Raw genomic sequence first — 25,772 nt, 5'->3', positions numbered from 1 at the left:
AATAATAAAGCCAAACAGTCCTGCAAGCACAGATTAGCCAGACTGTCAAGAGAAATACAGCTGTTCCTCAAAACCGGTCCTGCTCAGAGCTTTTGGGTAAAACTGATCTGATGTCCAGAGAAGGATTCAGTTCTTTAACAAGAAGAAAGCTTCAAAGCCATGCAATCCTCCTGCCTTGTCCAGGGCAAGCTTATTCTCATCTGCACAAGGCAGGGGGTATCCTCACAGGGCTACCCAGTTGTGATAAGATGCGTGTTTGCGTGATACCATTAAGTTTGAACAAGAGCAATCAAAGAAAATATGGAAGGAACTAGAGGAAACAGTCTATGAATGTGAGGGGTGACAACAGGAAGAACTGCAAAGCTACCTGGTCATGCACATGGAGATGATAGTGTGCAATGGGTCTTCGAGTCCCTTAGTGCTGGCTGGCAACTGCTGGCAGTGAGCAGAGTGCAAACATCACAGCTCTTCTCAGATAGATCCACAATGCTCATTTGAGAAGAGCTCCTACTTCTCTCAGAAAAGAAATGCATGCCAAGGATTTTTGAATTCCTGTTAAACTGGGAGGAAAATACGGTAGCCAAATGATGGATGTTACTTGCCTGAGATGTCTCCTCCTGCCCTGCTTTAATTACATGAGGTATCACTACCACAGCTTTTTATGTTTAGTTAAGCAAACCCACAGAGGCAATTGTCTAAGAACAAGGAAATCAAGTTCTATCTAAAGTTTTTCCAACTGTGCTGCTTAGGCCCTCGGTCAATAAAGGGATTTAATGCAGATCCACTGCATACAAACACTCTTGTAATTTCACTTGACAGTGGCAGAGAAGGTCCCGTTGCAAAAACAGGAGGCATCTTTACTCAGGTACTCAGGCATCCCTCCCATGTGTCGAGACCACAGTGAGACAGGGCCAACAGAAGCTATTTGTCATTTCTGAGACATTGCTTACTCTCACCTCTCATCCAAGGGCAGGGAATTAAGGTCTCCTCTCAAGCATAACTCCTCCCATAAAGAGAAACTGGATGGCATTTTGGGGAAGCAATCCTAGCTGCTAGGATTTCCAGCTGAGCAGGCTGGTTGTACCGTGAACTGCTGGCTGCTAATATGGCTCGTGGTGCAGGCTGCCAAACGGCTGCTGAGTCCCAGTGGATTGGAGACAGAGGGGGGCATGTGTATCTGCCTGCCCTTCTGTGCATCTGATGTGGATGCCTTAAAGAACAAATTAAAATGTTCTTTCTCTCTGCACATACACAGTACTTTTGTCAGAGGGGTGTAACTAACTCTCATGCTGCTCCTGCCCCTTTTTCTTGCTATTCTTTTCTCTCTATTCTTAATTTTCCTTTGGCAAACATGGAGATGGGGTAAATGATTCTCTTGCATTGTTGAAGACAAATTTGGGGAGTACTGGGACAGGCAGGAAGAAGGCAGTGCATCAAGAACATCTTCACTGTTTGTGCTGCTCCATTAATGTACTGACCTCCTTTCAGGTGGTCAAACTACACGAATCACCAGTCCTTGTCCAGCAGATCCAGGGATATGAAAAAGCCTATTATATATAATGGTAAAATGATGAAATTTCATTTAAAAATGCTCTCATTTTCTTCAGAAGTTCGTTTTTGAAAAGGAGTAGAGACCCCAGGGGTAGAAACAGCAGGGAAGGAGAGAAACCGGGAAAAAAAAAATCAGACACCCCCTCCCCGACTTGAGTTCCAACACGGAAAAAAAATAATAAAATAATTCTTCACTCCCAGTCCCCAAAAGCAAGAGGTTGTACCAATATAAATCATTAAGAGTATCTACTTACTTTCAGCATAGCAAGGAAAACAATAAAAGGATCTACGTTCATGGACATGACTCCTAGGATGAATCATACCCTGAATAATGACAGGTTAGTACTGCTGCTTTAAAGTATTTGGGTTTTATACATGTAATCCATCTACAATATTAGTTAAATAAGACAACCTGAGATGATAATATTAAAGACTCCACAACTGCAACAATGGGATTACTTACTGAGAGTACCTAAAATAAAATCACAGGTAGCAAAAAGAGATTTTCCAGAAAAAGTCCAGAAACAGAGTTAAAAGTAAGAATTTCTTTAATAAATAGTAACAGAAGTAATTTTCAGATCAGAGTCAACTTCCAAATCCTGTGATCCAACCTATGATCCAACCCCTAATTTTTTGAGAGATTAACTCTTCAAGGGGCAAAGTGCCATAACTCTATAGTAAGTGAAGCAGCTAATAAAACTATTTTACATATATCCTATTTCATGCTTCATTATTATACAGACTTTTAATACTCTTTACAGTCAGTAAGTATACGACATATATCACAGTTATTTAAAACTTTCTAGGTCATTGACAATAATGCCATTATCTTAAAGCATTTAAGGTCTTTGAAAGGAAGCTGACTAAAATCTCAGCAAGTAAATAAAAGAAATGGCCAAATAGCCTTTAAATCCATTTTATGAGGGAAAAACTGAGGCACCAAAATACTTGCTTCCATGTGCTTTGGAAATCTAGCATGTTGAGAAAGGAATTCCGTTATTTGACTCTAAAGCCTTTGTTTTCAACTCAAGTTGACCCCTCTCCCCTTCCGAGGCATTAAACATTTGTCTTAAAGCTGTTTTTATATCTGCAATTTTTTCAAATTAAATATTTTACATTAAATACTTGTGTTGAAAAGAAAAGGAAGCCAACACTCTCAAAATCTTTATGCATGAAGTACTGTGAGCAAGATCAAAGGGTTGAATAAGGCGGTGTGACAATGCATGCAATCCTCTTCGAAATCCACCAAACAAGCAGCATATCTGAACTTGGAAACAGCCTGCAAGCCAAGGATTTTGCAGATTGTTTTGGTAAGATATACAGGAAGAATCATAAATGGCTGAATACATGACGACAGATGCAAATCTTGAAAAGTGATCATCTGCATTAAGCCTATTGAGCACCGCTTCCACTACAACAGCTAAGGTGCTTTGCTCAGAAATGCGCCACAGAAATAAGACATTCACATTTCACAACCAACGAGCCACAAACACACACCATGTATCTCAGCCAGCTTCTGTCATACAAATCCCTTTGTGCAAGCCTGCACTCCCTATGGCCTAAACACTGGCTTTATTCTCAGAGGATGTGGGGTGACACAGCTATTACAACAGCTAAGGTGCTTTGCTCAGAAATGCATCACAGAAATAAGACATTCACATTTCACAACCAACGAGCCACAAACACACACCATGTATCTCAGCCAGCTTCTGCCATACAAATCCCTTTGTGCAAGCCTCCACTCTCTATGGCCCAAACACTGCCTTTATTCTCAGAGGATCTGGGATGACACAGGAACCTACATGCCCATACCTACAGGCTTCTTCAGTTTCTCATGCTGCCTCATTGAGAAAGACCATCATTGCTCAAGAGTGCAATTATCAACAGGGCAACATCTTTTAGAAATATTTTTGGCCAGTTTGATAAAAAATGCTCCATATTTACTGAGACATCACAGTAGCAGGAGTCAGGTTAGCCTAGCTGAATGCTTTTAGTTATATTGCCCGTGTTTTATAAACAAGATCATCACTCCAAGTTTGGGCTTACTGAAAGTGACTGAAACCTAGGCTAATTGACAGGTCCATACAGTAGGAGACTGCAGAAGAAAAGGGAATTGCTTCCTCCCCTGATGTCACCCCTCAGATCCACTGTCACCTCCGAATCCATCTGTAGCATGTTATTTTGGGTAAAAGCTTTCATAACAGTCTTCAATCTTGTTAGAGAACAAAACATGCAAAATTGCTGTATATCCTTGTCAGCCAGATACATCTGCCACTGTGCCAGTAAAAACTCACTTAGAAAATTGATATCAGGGCTCTGATTTAACTTTCACATTAACACACAAGTTCAGGACAAATCAGCCACTGTATGCCATTCATCAATACACAGGGCTATGAGAATAGCAAGACCACCAAGAAAAAGCAGGTGATGGCGCAAGCACTATTATATCGAGCCGTACAGCACAGAAAGGGACTGGAATATCCACCTGCACTCCAGTCAAACTCCTTCAGATGCCCGTATGTATGCCACAAGGCACAGGGAGGGAGCACACAGCCACACATCACAACACATGTGCATTTGTTGTGCAGTACCATAGGATTGCAGTAGGTCTACATATGCTGCTTTGGAGCTATAGAAGTCTCGCATTCAAGACTCCTCTGCTTGCCAAGTCAAACTACTACAATCATGACCACTCAGTTGGGTTATGTCCAAATTACCCATCACTCAGGGTCTGCACTTACTGGTTACTTTGCACAATGATGAAGCTTAATTGGTAGAGGACCATGTTTCTTCATGGGGACCATCATTTCTGTTCACCAAACCTCTGACAGCAAGGCAGCAATATGTTGCTGCCTTTGGAATTGAGTCACTTCAGTAGGAGGACAGAGAGGATGAAGAGAATATTGAAAGCTTTTTTCAACATTAAGTCTTCAAGCACATCATAGCCCAATTTGTAAGGATGCCAGCCACTCCTTTTGGCAGACTGTATGATGTCTTGTATTCTGCAGCCAATTTGTTGACTCTAATTAGTAATTTGGGAAGAGAGTAAGAAGAAAAGAGGAATAAAAAAATAAAGAGTGCACCATGCCAATTACTACAGTGGGATACACACTCTTTCATTATTATTACTATGTTTTTTTAATGTAGCTGAACATAGGTTGCATCCAGCTGTTTCTTCAAACCAGCCATAGGTGTGAGTAGCTCCATATGACATTCGACTCTGGCTGGGTAAATACCTGGTCTCTCTTCTGTGTAAATGTCACTCATGACTTCCTGGGTGGGCTCCAATGGGCAACCTAGTACGTGAAACCAGGTGTCAAGGAACACCTTCCCCCCCCCCCCCCTTCTTTTTTATTTACTATCTCTTACACTTCATGTTTCAACTTAACAGCAAAAACCTGGGCCTCTCAAAATTATTCAGTTGCAAAAAGCACTAGGAGAGCGCTACCATGCATAAGCCAGCTATTCATTGTGGCTTAAAACACATATCAAATCCAAGTTTAGCAAGTTTCATGGTATTTGGTTTGCTCCTCTAAAAAATCCTTATACTGTAGGACTTTCCAGCTTTTTTCTAGCAACAAATGAAACAAACTGTTAATGTTAACACACTACATAAGCATGAAAGATACTCACACAGCCATGATATTTTCTCACATGAACCACCAGATTCATGTCACTATGTCTTCTGACATGAACCACCAAAGTATTTACACCAAATAGCTCCAGGATCCCATGGATTTTGCCAAAACAATCTTTTAAAGTAAAAAATTAAAAGGCAAAAGAGAAAAGACTGTGATGATCAAGCAAAGAAAACACAAGTGCATCTGTATATTTTTTTCCATTGTACCCAGGCCTCCTTCAGGTATCTTCAGGCAAAAAGTCCCAGCAGTAGGTGTAATCTTTCCTGGGGTTTGCTACACACTAGCCATAAGCCCTTCCTTTGCAAACAGATCTTTTGGGCTTTTTTGACAAATTTCTCCTACTTGGAGAAATTATTTTTTCTCACAGCTGGAAAACTGATAGTTCCATCACCTCTCTTCAGCTAGATGCATGGACTCGCACTGCCTGCAGATGGCCTGTTTTGGCTGAAAGGGAAGAAGCCAAAGTCATGTAAGGTCCTCAGCTGGCTTTTACTTCAATGAAACGAACCTTCAGTTTGCGGCTATGACTCTCCCCTGATGCTTTCCCCAAGCCCTGCCCACTTGGGCTCAGGAATTTCACTGCAGGAGCGGCAGCCAGCTCCCTGCTCTCTCACAGTTCCATGGATGCTCCTGCCTCTCTTTGAGTCTTCAGATGCAAGCTCTGGGTACCACTTCCCATCATGGGCTATGGCTACGAGCCATGGTATCAAGGAAAAGCAGCCTCTCTTCTGTATGGATCACAGGTAGCACGTGCCTCATATGAGATAATGCAAAAGGAAGTCTTCTTTCTGATGTTTTTTGAAAGACATTTTCCAACCTCTGTTCCCTTTACAGGTGATGGGGGTGTGGGGTGACAATCACAAAAGTATGAATCAGTGCACCTAAGACACTTTGGTATGAACATTGCTTCCAAAAGAGTTTCTGATCCACTTTACCATGGTCAATACTGACATCTACACTTTCCCCAATGTCCTTCAAACCCTTCTTCTTTGCTCTCTTCACTTTCTAATGCCACACTACCCTGACACATGCAAAAATACAAATGGAATAACTCTCCCTTCTTCCACCACTGCCTTTCCTCTTTTGTCAAAACTCATGGGTTTTATTTTTGGGAAAGACCACTGCTATCACAGCTTTTGTTGGTGGCTGAGTACAGAGCACTTCAGTGGCACAAGTGGCTATAAGACGCACACCCATGCTGAAGCAATTTTACAGAATTTCTTTCTCAACAAAATCAAGTATACCTTAAATAGCTGCCTTTAACAGAAAAGGAGAATGAGCTGAAAACTTGCAATGGCTTTCGTGAAAATTGACATTATAATGTCACAAAGAGCCATAAGAGTGCTTACACGGCACTGATGAGCATGTTAAAAACCACAGAGAATGGAAAAGTAATAAGAAGTTTAATTACACTCTTTATAGTAACATTTCAAATTAGTATTTTGAAAATATTGTACATTCCTAGTGAGAGATAACATTTGATTTTGAAACACTAACTCAGGACAGTTAGCCATGAATATCTGGCTGCTAAGTCATTTGTATCTCTTCCAAGAAGAAAGAGCTCCCGAGGGGCACGATATTTATATCAAAACATTCAAATTTACATGAACACAGTAGGATTAGATACAGAACACTCGCAAATCTCGAGCAATTAAAAAGACTATAAAATCAGTGTGCAGAATTTCTCTCTTTTCTCCTAAATTTTACCTTCACTCTTTCCTCATAATTCTGTTAGGGCAACAGCTCACTGGCATGTGGTGGCACTTCTGCTAGGCACAGGCTAGCACATCCACTGGCCATGGCAGCTGCACCCCTTGGGCCAGCTCACAGATTTTTGGCATGCCCAGCAGGTGTTTGGCAGTGGCTGACTGGCGTACAGCAACTAGGCAGCGATCAGACGGTCTCTCTAAACAGGCAGACTCCTCATTTTGGCCATCAAGTCTAGAGTCGAGTCCAATATGTGCAACAGTTCTCACTAAGCCTGCCAGCCAAACAGGTTACAAACACTGCAAGAGCTGTGGTCTGGTGGTGGGTAGAAGATAGGGAGCACAAGGCAGTATTGGAGGTATAAACATAGGGAAGAGTGATAGATGCAACCCAAACTGGCTTGCTTTTCCTTGTTGTGCATTCCTGCTCTAAAAGATTTATGGCAAACCAAGCTGTACGTTTTTACTATTTGTCAGTGTCACCACAAGCTACTGCAATGTATCAGAGCTATTGCAATAGACAGGTATATAGCAAGAATCCCTTCCCCTAGGGAGAAAGCACAGCAAGTGCCACTAATAATCACCTAGGTCTTGGAAATTTTGCATGCCTCTATGTGCCTGTTCTAAAAGCTCTGGTGCTATGTAGAAAACCTTAGCTTTACTTTGGAGACAACAAAAAAAATGGGTTCACTGTGAAAACAAGAAACAAATCTAAAAGTTTTCACTTGATGGGTAAAGAAATCCACTTTGAGAGATCTGCATTATTTTCTGCACATTCTGGGATTTCCTTAAAGGCCTGACTCATGTTAATGCTTCCACGTGGACCTAGTTCCAGTCCTGACAGCAAGACTAACATGCTGTCACTGATGGGCAGGTGTTATGGTAAAACTATAATACAGCTTCTGGAGATGAAGTGTCAGAGGAGTGAGAAAAGTGGTTTGGATTCACCTGTGCTCCACTTCCTCCATCCTCTCACCATCCTTGTTCTAGTTATTTTGCAGTCCAGCTCAGAAAGGGGTGCCCAAACCCCCCAAATCCTCCCTCAAAACAAAATGCCCATTGGAAGTCTTATTTCTGTGCATTACACCCACTATGCCAAATTCACATCAACACTTTAGCCCACCAACACCCCAAGCCTACCAAACCCTAGTATAATTAAATGCCGCCTCCCACCTTGGCTTCAACAGCTGATCCTTCTGTGTCTGCCTGGCTCTTGCTTTGCATTTACTGATACTCTCCTTACCTATCAAATTTCAAAGAAAATTAAAAAATGCAAAGATTACCTGATTACACAAAGTCTTCTCCACTTAAGGACCCACTTACATATTTCCAACTAAGACTTAAGGTCTTGGACACTCGTCAGCAGCTTGCTGTTGACACTTGGTATGCTGGCATGAGAGTTAACTGAGGGTGGCCAAGAAAACCAGCCACCTACTGCCCACATCAGACTGCCTAAAGCGCCTGCTGGAACAGAATGCCCCCCACTGTCAGTATGTTGGTAGCGATCTTGAGAAATGCAGGAAAAAAAAAATCATCTAGTCCATGTAGCAAAGAACAAAATAAATTTTATTTAAGTGTAGTTCAGCAGTGTTCCAAGTGGTCAGGAAAGCTGAAAGGGTAAAAAGCCACTGAAACTTCTTCCTCATTCTTTTGAGAGAAAAGGGGATTGACTGCACTTGGTATAGCACTGAATTGGCCAACTGTAACATATCTGAGACATTATGCAATTTGCACATTTATGTGGATTAAGGTATTTCAGTAGAATCAGTGTCTTTGCAAAGCTCTTTACATATATGAAAGTTACATATAGGTTTGTCCTCTTCATTCTATATTAACATCTTTGTTAGCGCTGACACTTTCAAATTTGTCTTGGTGTTATTATGATCAGAACTGGATTCCTGGAACTGCACAATATTCGCTGCAAGAAGATGCTGCCGTAGGTGTAAAATTTGCTTAGACTTTTATTGGAGTCTTTGATGAGTAATAATGCACAGAAAGCTGTTGCGTAGGAAGGGGAAAATGACCACCAAATCACAAATTCCAAAGGCTGCCAGTAATGCAAGTCCCAGAGAGGGGCTTTCTCCAGAAAACATGTTGAAATCTATGTTGGGTGGCAGCAACTACTCAGAAAGGCAATGGAGGTACATGGCTATTATTACTTGTTATAGTAGTATCAGTAACTCAGAAAAAAGGTTGATGGCTATCCTTAGCTTTCAGTACAAGATCTAATGAATTCTTTATCATTTAGCACATCACTTTATTTTTACAATGAGAAACATCCATTTACAAAGTCTCCACTAACAGTAATGCTATTTTTAACCTTGGAAGATAGGTGACATGAACACTGGTGTTTGATGATGACTTCTCTATTTCAAATGAAGTTGCCTTTGTACCAAAGTGATGATGCTTATATTCTTTCTTAGTCTCAGGTGCACCAATTCTCCTCCCTTTTAGCCTCAGGTTTGCCCATTCTTCTCTTTTGCTCCCCCTTTCTTTTTTACAACCACTAGACCTGAGTTCCTCTGAGGACTGTAGTTACCTGCCATCCCAATATGGAACGAGCTGCCACCTGAGTACCTGGACTCCTCACTGCATGAAACAAATCAGCCCAGGGCCTGCAGAAGCCGTGACATCTCTGACTTCAGGAAAACACACCCACTAGGCATGGTTGATGCAAAGCCCCTGGAAGCTCAGGATCACTGATGCTCAGGCACCCTCAGTGCTGCTGATGGACCAGCCATCCCAAACCAAGGCAAAACACCAGCAGGTTTGCAAATTCCACCAGGAAAAAAACAGAAGTGCCCCAGTGGATATTTGCTGCCCCTTACCAAACACTCCCCAGACCTGGAGCACCACACAGAGACAACACAAACAACAGGTTCTTCCTTTTTACTTTGCTCATGCTGTCCATTGAGCAGGCATAACTTAAGCGAGTGTTATTTCAGATATAAAATCTGGTGGCTCAGCATGGCCAGCAGGCTTTCAGCTATAGTACTTAAACATTGATACTGTTGTTTGTGCAGGACTTCCTGCAGAAACAAAAAATATGAACATATTCATGCACAGAGCATAGAGGTAAATTTTGCAATACAGGACAGCAGGCAGAAACTGAATTCTCCAAGAGCCAGAGTTCCTATAAAGTAATGAGAGGAGGAATTCTAAGTTACAAATGCTGCTGCACTGAGTACGGTGTAGTGCAGCACAGGTACAGTGCCTAATTTCTAGGCAAAGCATCAGATAAATCAACTGCATGCTTTCTTGAGCCTCCAGGACATACAAAGTCCTTCAGTAGCATCAACAGAACCAGTCCCAAATGGCCTGGTTGTTTAGGACCCACACTTAAATCCTACAGAAATACTTAAAGGACAGAGATCTTAATAGGTAAAAAAATATTTGGGTTTAAATTCACCAGTGTCCTCAAGCCATGACGCACAAAAAGGGCCAAATTTTGGGGAAATGGACCCCAACTCTTCTGTAACTCTACTGACCAGAACCAGGGGGAAAAGGGTTTTCCATGAGATTAGAAACATCAGCAAAGGTGGGAAACCCACCCTGACAGGGCCACTTTAATCTCAGTTTCTTAACTTGTGCATTGACATGCACAAGTACATTTGTTCTAATGTTGCTGATGTAATAGATTTGTAAGTGTGCGGTCATGAAGCTGAAAGGGGGATGGAGATACTGCTCACATCCACACACCTGTGCCAAACGGGACAACACATCATTAACTACAGCAGAATCGCAGGTCGTTATTACACAGGGAGAAGGAAACCCACGTTCCTTCCATCTATTACTCCTTCCTCCATCTATTACAGGGTAATCCAGCATTTGCCAAAGAAAGTGTCCCAGCAGGTGCTAACAGAGGAAAGCAGCAGAGAAGCTTGTACCCATGTGTGACCCTCTGGCTTGCAAACATTATGTCACCTCCATGGGAACCTGGCCAAATCATTCACCAGCTCTGTATTACTGCTGGCGTGGCAGGGGAAGGAAGGGGTAGTCAAGCAAATCCACTAAAAATGAGTCAAACAGAATCTTTATCAAATGACTCAGAATAACAAGGTGAGTAACAGGGATTATGCAAGTACAGACACTGTTGCATGAGGCCATTCGTATGACTTGTGTTCCCCAGTGACGCAAGAAGCAAATGAACTGAGGACTATTGACAATGTATGATACTTATCTTGCTGCCTGCAATACAATTTAGAGGATGCTTCCAAGAGGTAAGCTGAACCAGAGATAAAAAGTGACATGAGACAGCTGGGAAAGAAAGAGAAACAGACTAAGTTGATTATTTTTTTTTTGCACTTTTCCCCCCCAGAGAAACGGAAACAAACTGATTGCTAAAGGCTTATCAAATGGGGCTCATCCTTCTAGTGCCAGTGCTTATTCCCCTGGAGAAGCAGAGACGTTTTCTGCATGACTAAGGCTGTCTGGAAGCATAGCTCCTCAAAGCCACACATGCATCATCCAACACTATGGAGCATTTTTCTCCACTGGCCACACATGGGCTGCCATCAGCATCAACTGAAACCCAGGCCAGTACTTTGCACAGACCCCAAGGTAACTACAGAAGCCTGAACTGCTATTATTCTCCTCACAGTCCAGCAGCTAAATGGGATGAAGTCCTAGGCTCTGTCACCAGGATTTAGGGGCTGTTTGACATCCCAGAACATCACTCAGTCTCTATGCCAGGAGAACACTAACACTGACAATGCCCAAGGCTTTTGCAGCGCTTTTTGATTTGCTGATCCAGCAGCTTGCTGTGCAAGTGTCCAAATCTTACCTCCATTTTACAGATGGGATAAAAGTGTGTTAAGCACAGAGAGGAGTGCTTCAGTGGTACTTAAAAATCTCTTGTGCATGGGGCACACAAGTGAAACAGTCATTCACTGGTCATGTTAAAAGAGCGAAGTCACCACAAACCCTCAGGATTTCAGTATGTCAGCTGTCTGTCCACTTGCCTTGCCTTTCTCATGTCTGACAAAACCAGGTTCCTTCAAATTCAAAATCATTTATAGTCAAGTGACATGCACACTGAGTGACAAGAGATGAGGAACAAATGATGAACAGTTCAGATTAAAAGATGACCCACGTGACAGAGAGGCAATGCTGTCATCTTCCAACATGGAACAGAACAAGTCCTATGAAGAAGCATCCATCAGCATGCATCACTGGCATACCTAAAACCTGTGGTACCTACTTGACCTCTAGATAGAAACCTCTTCAGGAATGGATGGTGCTACTGTCACTGACCTCAATTCTCCACCAGATGCCAGAAAGGAAGTGAGGGTTTTAAGTGCACACATTCTCCCAGCTTTGCACAAACTCCTCTGTGGGACAATCCCAGGAAAAACTATGCTTTGACTGTAAGAATTCCAATGAACTCCATGTTACACTGGTAAAATACTGGTAGATTTAGTATTTTATAGTACAAGACAATACTAAAGGAATGCCTTAACCTTCCCCCCAAAGGTAACTTTTTTGATAAAGTTCATGAACACTTCTAGCCATTAGGGATCTCCTGGCCATTGTTAAAAGCCTACTTAAATAACTGCATTTTGTCTAGCTAAGCACCTCCTGTAACTTAAGCATTCTCAATCTCTTCATTGTACTCCAGGTAGCAGAAAGGAAACCTAAGATCCAATACACTATTTACTAAAACATTCTTCTCATCTGGCTTCATATATTTTGATTTAAATTCTTTTTCATAAAATGTTTGTGATTAATTTATTATTTCATGAGTCTAAACAGAGGACATATTGATTCCCTAAGCCACTCTTCCCCCAAAGAGATGTTACTTTTCATTAAGAAATTATGACAGCCAAAGTAGGGCAAAAGCTATAGCAGCAGCTTGACTGATACTGAAAAAGCAACAAGTATGCCAAGCTCATTAGAAGCATTATTGTAAGAAAGTAAAAAATAACTCTTTCTCTGGCCTAATGACAGAATCACGTTTGCTTATAAACTGCAAATCTTAGCGGCCATCCCTGACATGATCTTAAAAACAGCAACACTTCTCCCTCTCAAAAAACACCCACAGACTTACCAGACTGACTCAGCAGATGGAGTTTCTAGACTTTACCTTCTCTTTTAACTGGGGCTAATTAACACATCATCATCACCGCTTCTTTCTTCTTACATTAACTACATAAAAGGTTATGAAATATCATGATACAAAGGCGACACAAATATCTGAAATGGAATCTGTATTCAATCCCACTTCTCTTTAAAAATCTTCTTACTGCGATTTGCTTTTGTAGCTAGTATGATTAGTAGCACGAAAATCTCAGCCTCAGCTTTCTCCCTAAAACTGCTTGTTTGCTACAGAATTTGCCTGAGATCTGTTCTACTGCTACCATAATGCTTCCAGTCTGGTTGATTTACTAAGCTACCATAACTCTGTGGATCAAGTAGGATCATTAGCTGTGCAATTTCTGAAGAATGCTAAATCTTGGAAACCAGGCAGGAGAACAGCAGAAATACCTCACCAGTTCCCGTGCATGTCTTAAAGTCAATCAACATGTTACAGGTTTCCCACACTGGATCTATTTAGGAGTTACCAATGGGTCTCCTGAACTCACAAGCCCTACATAGCAGGTCAGGGTTTCTTATGAATTACTGCACACCTAACAGCACTGTGAAACACCACAAGGATCTGTTCAAAAGCTCTTCCAAACTTCATGCAACTTCAGTGCATTTGAAGCAAGGTTCCAGATACAAAAGTGCAGGACTAGCTTTAAGCTCATTTGCTTCGCTTCATGTTTCCTTCATTCCTCACATTTAATCACTTCTGTGTCTCTTTAGAAAGATTTATTCTTAGGCATATTTAAAGGGTATTAACCTATGCTTCCAGAAAGCAAATGTGCTCATAAATTGTTTCACAGAACAAATGTTGTCAGCTACCGAGTTTTCCTTCTCTGAATTACACTGTAGAGTTCAGTGACCCCTGCAAGCATCCAGCAAAATTGGAAGCTGTTACTAAAGCAATTTTTGCAATCACTTCCTCTACCAAAGTGTTACCGAAAAAACCCCAACTACCAACCACCGAAAGCCCCAAGTTTCTCCTGAGCTATCACCAAGTAAAAGCACTGAAATCACACCACATTGACACAATACTACACAAAATCACAGAATACAAACACGTGTAGTAGACCCTTTCTCTTACCAACACTGGTGTATTGGTTCTTCTCCAACTCAAGAAAAAAGATTGCGATTCCACAAACCACATCCCAGAGCCTTTCAGAGTAAGGCATCAGATCACACTCACTCATGTTTGTCAGTATGATGAGCTCATATTCTGAGCTGAAATACCTATAGGCATTAATAATGAGAAAATCCATAGAAAAGCATATACTGGCATAGGAAATGTAGAAACAACCTTTACATAAGCTTTCCTTTGGACAAATTCTACTTTGTATTTGAAAGTATTGTTATATCATTCCCAGACTTCTGAAATGGTCACCTTACTTTTCAATTCAATTAGGATGAGTTTTTTAGGTAATACTTTTTAAAATGCAAAAAACCCAAAATATTCAGGTATTGAAAAAGAATAATTTATCAGTACTGTCAAGTGCTTTGGGGTTTCTCTGTTTGTTCAGTTTTTTTCTTACTGAACCTTTCCTCTTCTACCAATTCTTCTGATGCCCTATTTTTACCATGTTACTCCTATGCTATCAGAAAAGTGAGGAAGTGAAGATCTAAAATAAAATTGTTCACGAAAGGGCAAATGCCTTTCCAAATCTCCTTACACTCAGAAATCTTTGTTGCACAGTTTTCTGCAGTTAGGTTCTTGCTTTAAAAGCACAACTGCGATACCTTCTTCATAAAAGGTGTATACTGTTCAGTTGTTTTCACAACCATGTTTTGGAGGTAGGTGAAATAACATCACCATTTCCTACTATAGCTTCTCAGGTGTAACTTTGCTGTTGAAGATCTGCATTTAACCTTTCCAAACTTTTGTTTTCTCTCTCTCTTTTGTTTTTAAAAACCTTTGAGCAGAAGGTAAGTAAACTATAAGCCCTGATCAAATACTGTCACGAAAAATTCCTTGTGTTTTTTTCAGGGAAACAAAGGCCTTTCCAGTAGCCAACGACTGTTCAGAGACCTGTAACATTCGGCTGTCAGACACACTTCCCATCATGTGCTCCAGACTGGCTTCCTAGGGGACTAATGGACTTCAGTTGCTGTAGCCTTCCCTTTGAAACTCAAACCCTACTCATAAGCCCTAGCTATTTCAGACATACTGTTTTCAACCTCTTCTCAGGACCCAGCAGAATCACACATTTTTCTAGTCTCTGGATGAAGAGTTTGGGAAGTTTGCTAAAAATACAACTTTAGGAGGACTCAAACTCAATTGTTTCACACAGTCAGGTGCCCTTCTAGTGCATTTTGCTCCCATTGAGACTCCACTATTTTTCAAATACCTCAGTAGCTTGCATCAACATGATCGGGATCACCTTAACTATGTGCCCTTAGTAGGAACTAGATGGGACCCCAATGATAGACAGCAGCAGCAAATAGTGCATTAACCATTCAGGAGGCAACTGGAGACTTTGTCAGGTGCAGTGTAACTCAGTGACAGGCAGCACTGAGAAACATGAGTCTTGTCTTCCTGTACAATGTCATTTCTGAGCAGCTCCATTCAAGTATTGGCCAGACCAGACTGTATTTTGCAGGGTGACCGATCAGAACCAATGGGGCAGTGTGATGGGACCTGGGGTTTATGGCTGCAAAGGGAAAGATGAGATACTGAAAGGAATAATCTTAAATGCTCAGACAGATCACCAAGCTCTGAATTAATTCTGTCCAAATAATAATAATAAAAAAAAACCCCAAAACACCCCCACCTTCCTCCCCAAAAAACAAACAAACAAAAAAAAACCCCCAAAACCCAAACAAAACCAACCCCCCAGAAAGCATTATAATCAATATTCTACGGAAAAACTCTGGCCAATGGGTAATAGAATCACAAAAAAGTTAAAGAAAACAAATGGGAATATAAAATTAGTCCCACATAGAGTTGGTATGCCTTCATTTAGAACACACAGTTCTGTTTTCATAGCTCCGGAGAAAGGAATCAGAATAGATAAATATGCATTGCCAATGTTATGAAAAGATCAAGATACATTTATGTGAATGTAATAAAATGTGCATATACACGTGCACAAAGAATACCTTCATACATACAGTTGATACAGATCAGAAACATTTAGAAACTGAAGAGATCTTAACTGGGTGTCTACAGCGATCCAAGTCACAGCAGGCCTATATAAAAGGGACAGTAAGAAGTGGACTAGCTCTTACTTTGCACTGAGGGATAATGAGAATTACTAAAGAGGAGAGTTATAGTATAGAGACAGTAGAATGAGCAAACTTTATCCTCTGAAAAAGCTAGGTAAATCCACTGAGATTATCTGTGAAACAGAATGGTAAACAAACATGTGTCAGACTGAAGATTTTTTTTGATGAAAAACGCAATTAACACATGGAAGGATTTTTTTTTTTCCTGCAAAGCATAAGCTGCAGCCAGAAGCTCATAAAAAGAGCTGCAGAGGTAACAAGAAGAACCATGCTTACACGAGATATTTGGACTCCAACAAGCCCACAGCCTAGAAACTATAGTGTTTCACAAGCTGAAGACCATTAGCTGGCAACAGTACCATAGGTTGAGTTTATTCATGTGGCGGTGCTTGGTCCTGGTCTCCTGGAGATGAGGGGATCCCAGGAAGCCTGGCTGGGGGCAGCAAGCTCCGCAAGGCAGTGCTGAACACCAGCAAGAGGGAGCAAGATGCCCTGTCAGAAGGCAGCAACCACTTGCCAGGATGTGGCTGGCTGCCTTTTACATCTCAAGCAAAGCAAGGGAATGGGGGATTTTTAGATAAGGCTAAAAAGCATTAAAAAAATGGATCCATTGCAGAGGTTAGTTTGTTCCTGACAGTGTGCACCGGCCCGAGGGCAGGGTAAGAACTGAGCACCACAGCTAAGAAGCAGCAGCAAGATTTAGTTTGCTTAAAAAAAAAAAAAAAGTATTTTTAAATTGGTTCTTTTTAGTTTTCTGCAGAGTTGGCACATTGACCAAATCCAAGCACTATAATAATATCAACTATCAGGTCTCAAGGGGAAACTTTTCATTTAGTTAAGTTGTAGACAATTAACAAATGACAGACTTCAAGGACGTTTATTCTTTTCTGAGAGAATAATAATTTGTCATTAGAGTATTTAATACTTTGTAGGTCAAAGTGGAGGTTGGAGAATTCAATAATTGTAGTTAGACACATGTAGCTGCTTTCATTAAAAGGATAAATCTAATAAACCACAGTAAACATTTTTTTTTCCTCATTAAAACAATTCATACAAATGCAAAGGCAAAATTGCTGTGTTGATAAACTTGAGGTTGGGGAGGGGGCAGAAAAACACAGGCTGCATTTAAAGTAGGATGAAGCAGTATTATTTGACACTTTAGATGTTACCAACCAGAACCTCAGCAGGAATAAGCTAGGGTCAATTCAGCAAGTTTGATGAAACTTGCATCAGGAAAGTAGCCTGAATTACAGGCAGGCGGCATCAGGCATGAAAAGGCAGCATCACCTTTAATTCTGAATACGATTTCTTCCAGAGAAGCCCAACTTACACTGCAATGGTGGGAAATACTATTACCCACTTTTACCAAAGGGAAAACAGGACACACGCATGCAAGATTTTAAAGTCACAACATTAACAATCCCTCTCTAGCAGCCTGCTATCAGCTCAATCAAGTTGCTTCCTAATAATTTTCATGTTTTATTTTAACTGTGATTTTAATCTAGCTGGGTTCTTTTAATTAAAAAACTAAACCTGAATATCCACATATCTTTATAATTGGAAAGAGAGAACTTTTCCTTGAACAGAACATCTACTGCTTTACACACATTTCGTGGTCAAAGGATAATGAAAAAATTCAAGACTGATTACAATTATTACCATATTTTGTCCAGATTTTTTTTATTCTGCCTTGGTGGCTGGATTAATTTTACATTTTTGTTGTATGGGAACCTTATTTTTCTTAATACTTGGGACACTGTGGACATGCAATTTTATGGTGCTTGTTTCCTGTTCAGGAGCCTTGTATGGCAACAAAGACTTCTGAGCTATGCTTGTGATAAAAATAATTAATTCTCGCAGAATTCATTTTTCCTGCATCCAAAGGAAATTAGCAGCTCATTGTTATTTCCTGCTCATCCCGAAACTGCCTGGAAAAAACAAACAAACAAAATCAAACCCCCTCAGTTTACCAAAGGAAAGCTCTTTAGAGGGATCGGAGTCACTGAAAACATAGTGCCTAAAAATATTCAGCCCAGTTATTCTGCCAAAGCGAAGGAAATGTCAGCAGGGTCACTGAGACTGCAAAATGAAAATCCATTTTCATGTCATTCTTTTATGTATTTCTTACCTTTGCATCTACGTAGCCACATGTTGCAGCTGGAATACAGCTGTCAACATGCACTTTATGGTGCAAATGGTAATCACTTGCACTTCTGAATGCAGTGGGAGTTTTGCTGTGGATGGTAACACTGTAAAATGAGGTCATTAATAGCAATGTCAGATACAATGGCACATTTCTGGCTGTCATCAACCTCATCCTAACAGTAACGAACAAAATGACTGAAATGCTTTTGACTGTTAGTTTTATGATTAACTTTTCTTGCATTGTGAAACAGTCTACTGCAGATACATCAAGGCACTACCAAAATGTGTTTGTGACTAATCAGTAAGTTATATTGCACCTGAGCTCTGTGCAGGAGGGACCTTTGTGTTCTGTATCATTCCTAAACTTAACTGGAACAATGTACCAAAGCTAATTGTATTCTTGGCATCATTATTCAGTGAGTGCTGGGAAAGTGCTTATTCTCCATTTCTTCAAATTTATTATCCAGCTCTTATAAATGAAATTAACTAATGGGATTTCATCTTGTCAACTATTGGGAAATGGCTATAATGCTTGAAATGAGATTTCATATCTAGCCAGCTGGATGGGTTGCTCTCCTACATTTTACACGGTCAGAATGACTGCTCTTCCATGTCTTTTTCTCATTCATGTTTTTTATATATCAGAGGTAAAAGTAGGCATTAATTGTATTTTACTGTATGAACACACACAAAATAGTCTGCTGTATGAATGGACAATGAGCAGCTTCTACTATACATAAAAAATTATTCTTGTATTTTTTTACTTGTTTGTATATAGTGAAAAGACTGTTTTATCCGTTGGAGACATACTGCAGAACTGCACTGAAAGTAGAACAGAAAATGTGCTCTAAGTCTGCCATCCTATAAACATTTTGTCCTCGACAAGAATTCACCACTTTACAAAGGTACACAATGGGATATGGCCCTCTATGATTTTATCTATCAGGGCTTGTTGTTTTTCAGTTCTTCTGTGAATGGGTATTCCCTGATAATATGATGATATTAACTGAATAACTGAGGCTGTTAGTGGGGAACTAATCACAACAAGTAACTTTTGAGAGCAACAGGTCATGTAATCACAGGCTTCACTTTCCTACTATTGAAACCAGGGCAGGATCAGGGCCAGAGGTCCTGCTCCCCTCCGTGGGGAAATGTCAGTACTTGGCACTGAAGACCCTGTAGTCTCTCCCCCTCCTCACTAGCCTTCTTCAGAAATTATACCCAGAAGCCTGCCATGATCTTTAAGGTTCCCCAAGAGTGAAGGCTCAGCAAGGAAAGCTTTATATAGGAAACAGAGGCTAGCTCCAACCACTGCTTAGAAGATGGTGGGGAATGGGACAGCAACAGACATCTGATGGACCGGGCTACAGACCATGGGGCTGTTATGCTTTCCACCCAGCCAAATGCAAAGGGCAAGCTCCTAAAAGTCACTCAGTGAGAAAGAAAGAAAGGAGTGCGTGGGAAGAAATGCTCATCATGTGTCAGAGCTGAGCCCCAACGACACCTGCGCATACCCTGCACCACCAGGAACTTCCAAGGCATTGCCAGGGTAAATTCATGCTCATAACCTCCCAGAAACTGATTATGTCCCATTTGTTTTCCGTATTACACTGCTTTTTCTTTGTCTCCTCCCCATAGCACTGTGCAACCCATTTTGTTCTTTACTGCATCACACGTTCCCCTGACAACTCGGACATTCAGAAAGTGTGCCAATGCATGCAATTAGAATATCTGAAATCTGGCACATGTGTTACCTTGCATCTGCAGAGCTGCTTGTAAAAGCGCAACAAAGGCAACATTTTCAGTTGTACCTGCTGCAACATCCTTGTACTTAGACTCTTCCTTGAGAGAGAGACTGAATGCCTAACCACACATATACTGTGTGGAGCTACAAAAAACAGAGCAATACTCTGGTGGGCATACTAAGTATTATTTTACTAAAAACTTGGGGAGGAGTGTGAGGCAGGAGTCCCTGGCTGGCAGGTTGTTCCAAACTCCCATACCTTGCCTGTGGCTCCCACCCAGTACACCCAAAAATTCATATGGACGAACAAGCAGTCCTTCAGGAAGTCCCTCTGCTGCTAACCTGGGGAACACAAAGATACGGTGGGCTCCTTGGTCTCTCCCTCAGCCTTCCCCTCTTGCTGTGCATTCTCCAGCAGTTCACGTATATCTTTTCATTACAGAGGCCTTGCCTTCTAACTGCAGAAGCATTAGCAAGGGTTGGAGAAATTTCTCATTAGCATCCTTGCCAAGAAGGGAGTCTGGTCAGAACTGTTTTCCCAAACTGGGTATCAAGGGAGGAAACTCCTGAGAAAATTTTATTGTTGTAAAAGCTGGGATCCCAGGGCTAGGGTCTCTTTAATACCAAGAAATCTTTGCTGCTACTCTTTTACTGACAGGGAGAGCTATGCTGTCTGTTGCCTCCAGAATTACAAATAACTAGCAGTTATTCACAGCCTTATTTTCTATGAGCAGTACAGAGAGAGACTGATGGGCACAGACAGTAGATAATCTCCATAAGCACAGGCAGCAGAGATGGGAACAGCTCAGCAGCAACAACAAACTCAAGGTACAGTCTCTAATGGCATGCCCTGCACCAGTTTTAATGGATTATACATGCGAGGCAGACATAATATCCTTTAAAGCTGTGTTTACAGAAGACCAGGAATATGTTTCACAGTGACCCAAAACAGTTTGTTACTTGAATATGCCTAACTTCTTTTCTTGCTGTCCACCCTACAACAAAAATAAATATCCAATATTTTGAAACTGCTGTGGCTGGCAAGACAAAACATAGAGAACTATCCTCCTGTTACCCATGCTTAAGTATATGCAGTGTAATAATGTTTCAGCTTCTGCTCACTTCAGAAGTTGTGATTCCCCCCCACCCAGGTTAGTGGGTAACATAACACTGCTCTATCATCACAACACAGATGCTGTGATGCATCTGGTAAGACTTCATGTTGATGCTTGTAAACCCCGTGTTATGACTGCAGCAGTAGAAAACAGTGTTTAATGTTAATGCTGCTTTCCCGGAATACAGTTAAAAGGCATTAAGAGAGAACATCTCTAGGAGCACTACAGAATATTTGTCAAAACACTGTCAAGACAAAAAAAATGTATGTAATGCTGAAGGAAATGTGTCCTACCTCGGTTACAGAGTACACTATGGATCATCAAAGCAGACTGTTAAATTAACCTTGCACCAGTGAGCTCTCAGCATATCTATCTGTCCAAGGAAACTACTGCTATCATTGTGTCCACTTCCTTACGTGGCCCCACAGCACTGCATCGTTTGGGATTTCAGCAGTGCCAGTAAACATTGACTAAACATTTGTATTCACTCACAAATTTAAGAAGTAATGCTATTTTATTCATGTAAGCTTCTCCATTGCCAAACTTGGTTTTTTTAAGTCTGCATTTTGGGACTAAGCTGTTTGAAAGCATCTTTTAAAGTAATTATAAATGTAAAGATAAAGCAAAACATATTTAGGAAAAACAAAACTCCCCCTAGCTAATCCAGCTAACTACTGTGCAGAGATACATTTGTCACAAGTTCAAAAACCTGAAACTTAAAATTTTTGTCATGTTCACTACATCTCAGCATCCAATATTGAAAGGCACTCCCAATCCTATGGTTAAATCACACACTAATGTTATGAACTGAAAGAACTGCATCGCAAGAACAGCGATGCACAACACAAGGAATGAAGTCATCTTATTGTATTATCATGCATGACAAAGATACGGGTATCATCATTACAAATTATAAGAAATAAAGCAATAAGCAGATTTACCTGGAGTAGTTACTGTGTTCTATTCCTGATCTGTTTCATACTCCTTTCAGGATAAACACCCCTAAAGTATATCTCCCACTTTGCACTAATATTTTATTCACGACATACATGTTCTTCATTATTAAGTGGAGAACTGTAAGGTTTTCAGATGGAAGGCAGAGAATGGGGGGAACAGAAATCCCCCCATTCCCAGCTCTCGCAACTGAACTCTTATGATGCAGGTGGACAGAAGGATTCTGCTGAAGGGAAGGCGCAGTGTATGCAGCTCCTCTCAGCAGTGCTTCTCTCCCCAGAAAATGCAGCTCGCTCACGGTGGAACAGCCTGCAGTAGAATAACAAGAGAATTTCTCAAGTGCTAGTGTAAGCGAAGGAGGGGGTGTGAAGGAAAGCAAGGAAAGAAAATGCTCAGAAAGCTGCTTCTCTCTTCAGCTAAGGCACACTGTATGTCCATTTTCCACTGGGGTCTTGTGAGGATAGGCACACCACAGATTTCAAGACTCAGAGATACTATGTGAGAGCTAACACAGACAGTTGGCTAAAATAAACAAGGTTAGCGCATGCAAAATATTAAGTTTCCAATAGCAACATCAACACCTCCCTGTTGTAGCTCCCATAATGTGATGTACATTTTGAGACAAACAGCAATATTGTGTGAGATAACATCTTTGACCTGAAGTGCGGCTGTAAAACCAGTCTTGCTTTACTACCCCTCCTCAAGACTCATTTGCCACTTTTTAAATGTTGTTTGAATTTACAGATACCATTTTCCCCACTGTATTCTTTAATATTTTCTCTCCTTTGATGGTGAACAACCAACCAAGACATTAACACTTCCAGGTGCTTAAATATCTCAGTTACAGCCCATTCCTTGATGCCAACTTAAGTGACCATACAGATCAGCAAATCTACACAGCAGATGTACTAGAAATAAAATCAAGACTTTTTTTCAGATGTGTACAAGGCTTATCCAGCCATCATGTAACCAGAGTGACCTGCTGAGCCTCACATTGTGCACGAAGGCTATTGATCTGGCATCCCCTCCTGTAGCCCCCTGGCAGCTCCTGCAGCTGAGCTGATGACCAGTGCACACCACTTCCCTGGGGCTGGATCCTAGGCACCCCCGGCATGTAATCTCACAGTTAGCCCCAGCACGTGACTTGGAACGGCACCTTTTGCATTAAACAACAGGAGCCAAAATGTTTGCTTTCATACAGGTATTGCTAACAGATGGCAGATTTTTTAAGGAACTCTAACTCTTGAATTACTACAGCCTCTCGTCCTTGCTGACTTACCAGCTCTAAGCGGTATGAACCCGGTTCTCTCTTACCCACCATTTTAAAACATTATTTACAATTAGGTGTTTTAAAAAAGCATTGTTCTGTTAATAGTATTCATGACGATATAGTAATGACTACACTTTGTAATCTAGTAATAACAGCTCAGAGAAGTTTCTCTTGGGGAGAATTTTCATTCCCATATGGTTTATATATGCTAATTCCTATGCAAATTAAGAACCCACTGACATATCCTATTATAATACGTGTCCATTTTGTACATGTATTTGGTGAAATCATTGCACTCATATTATGCTTTAGAAGAAGAACACATCCCAGTCTGTACTGTTACTACAATAAGAGATGAGGTACGGATCCATCACGGGAGTGTATCCTCCACTCTGGGAGGCAAGTCTTCACCTATCACTAAAATGGCATGGACAGTGGGTGGCAGCAGGTTATATTTTCTTTCCTGTGTTATGTAATTAGCACCGTCAATCCCAGCCTCTCAAAATCTCAGTTTAAGAAATAGAACAAACTGATGAATTTTTATTTATTGTTTCAATATTCTAGCCCTTAAGATTTGTATTTTCTGTTCTAAAGAGCCAAGCACCACAACTATATTTAAAAGGGAAGCCTGAGCTTTCCCATCACTGTGGAAACTGAAGCTTTAAGGGAAATCACAACAAGACCCATAATAAAATCATGACTGCCAGCAGCCTCACACAGCATGCAAAGAAGAAACCCCTTAACAACATGATGTTGTCAACTAAACATAAACTGCTGGCAAATGAGGAGAAAGAACCATTAAGTAATGCAAGGTAGATCTTGAGTGATATGTTAGTGTACAACGGAGTGCAGCTAGCACACTTCTGGATGGGAAGGGGATTGTGCTTGTGAGGCGAGGGAGACACAAATGTCAGCCCAGTAGGCAGTGCCATCCATATTGCACCGACAGTGCCTGCTCAGGTGACAGCTGTGTCAAAAAGGCAACTGCAATTGCTGAAAAGCTTTCAAAAGAAGCGTACTCCCTGGAGGCTGAACGCAGAGGCATCTAGCAAGTCAGGACTGGGAAAGCCACGAGCTCATGGAATTTACATGCCGCTTACCTTTTCAACAGCTAGTTTACAGTGGGTATCCTGCTTTGCTTTTACATGCAAACCCAGTACCTGGCTCCAGCCAGCCCTGCATGAGGACAACGCTGACTATTCCCTTACCTCATGTAGATTGGGATCCCCAACAAAGCGCAAGATCTTTGGCTATTCCAGACTCCAAACAGCAATGCAAACAGACCAGCCAGGGACACAGCGACTCAACCACCCCAAAACCTGCTATGAGGCTGCAGGCCGGAGCACGAGCTTACCTTACAGATATGCAGGGCTGGCTGGTAGACAGACCATGTGCTGGCTGAGCACATCGCACTCCTGGGCCACCCACACAAGAACAGGTTGTGCCATACTCCTGTGTGTGTGACACCAGTGTCACAGAGCAGAAACAACACTTGTATGAGACCTGATCTAAGCCCTGGAGATGCAATGGGTCTGACACATTAAAAAAGCCTTGTTATTATAGCTCCCTGTTGTACATTATTAACGCAAGGGCCAGGATCTGCCTGTCCTTTTGTGCAGATTAGGCTCCTCAGATCTGTGTATCTGAGATAAGTGGTAAAACTGATGTGAATCACTATTGTTACAGGCTGGAGACCCCAAGGCCTCCAACAAAACCCAGGGAACTGTACAAACAAGAGGCATTCCTTGCCTAGGGGAGCTAATAATCTAAACAAGAAAGACAGGCAGGGAGTTGGAGGGGAAGCAGAAGCGGGGAGAGGTGAAAGCAATTTGCCCAAGGCCACACAGCCAGTCGGCAAGCAAACCAAAAATAGAGGCTGACCGCCTTGATTGTCAGCCCATTGTTCTCTCCACTAGACTGAATCTCCCATGGTGGATGTGACATTAAATTGGTATTTCTGTTTTGCTGCTGTCATTTTTAAAAATAAAGCATGACGGCAATGTCTCTGTACTGAGCTGCTGTAATCGAGGCCACACAAGCACTTTCAGAAACGATTCCATGGAGAACTTTTGCTAAGAAAAGCAAGCAATGCCCCTGGGCACAGGGTCTGGAGAGCACACCCTGCTTACCAGCTACTCCTCTGCCACTGAAGACAAGGGCTACTGCAGTTTTGAAGGCTCTCAGCATTAATGGCTTTACCAGAGCAAACTCTGGACAAGAAGTGTAACCGAAGAATGCAGCTAAGGGCAGATGCCAATAGGAATCAAGAAAGGATCTGGCCCTCCAGAAGGGTTAATAGCACACGAGGATTTAGGATCATAAGTGTGTCTGCAGTAGCTTTCAACC

The 25,772-nt window shown here is 41.4% G+C and overlaps 1 protein-coding gene across 5 annotated transcripts in view; it reads right to left on the bottom strand.

The window, feature by feature from the left end:
* MYRIP (myosin VIIA and Rab interacting protein) overlaps positions 1 to 25,772 on the bottom strand; it is a 237,445-nt gene that overhangs the window by 71,533 nt on the left and 140,140 nt on the right. The window lies entirely within an intron of this gene.

The sequence above is a fragment of the Falco peregrinus genome, chromosome 5, assembly GCF_023634155.1.
Source record: "Falco peregrinus isolate bFalPer1 chromosome 5, bFalPer1.pri, whole genome shotgun sequence".
Taxonomy (NCBI): Eukaryota; Metazoa; Chordata; class Aves; order Falconiformes; family Falconidae; genus Falco; species Falco peregrinus.
Note: the sequence above shows the minus strand (reverse complement) of the source record. Positions and strands in the feature narration are given on the sequence as shown.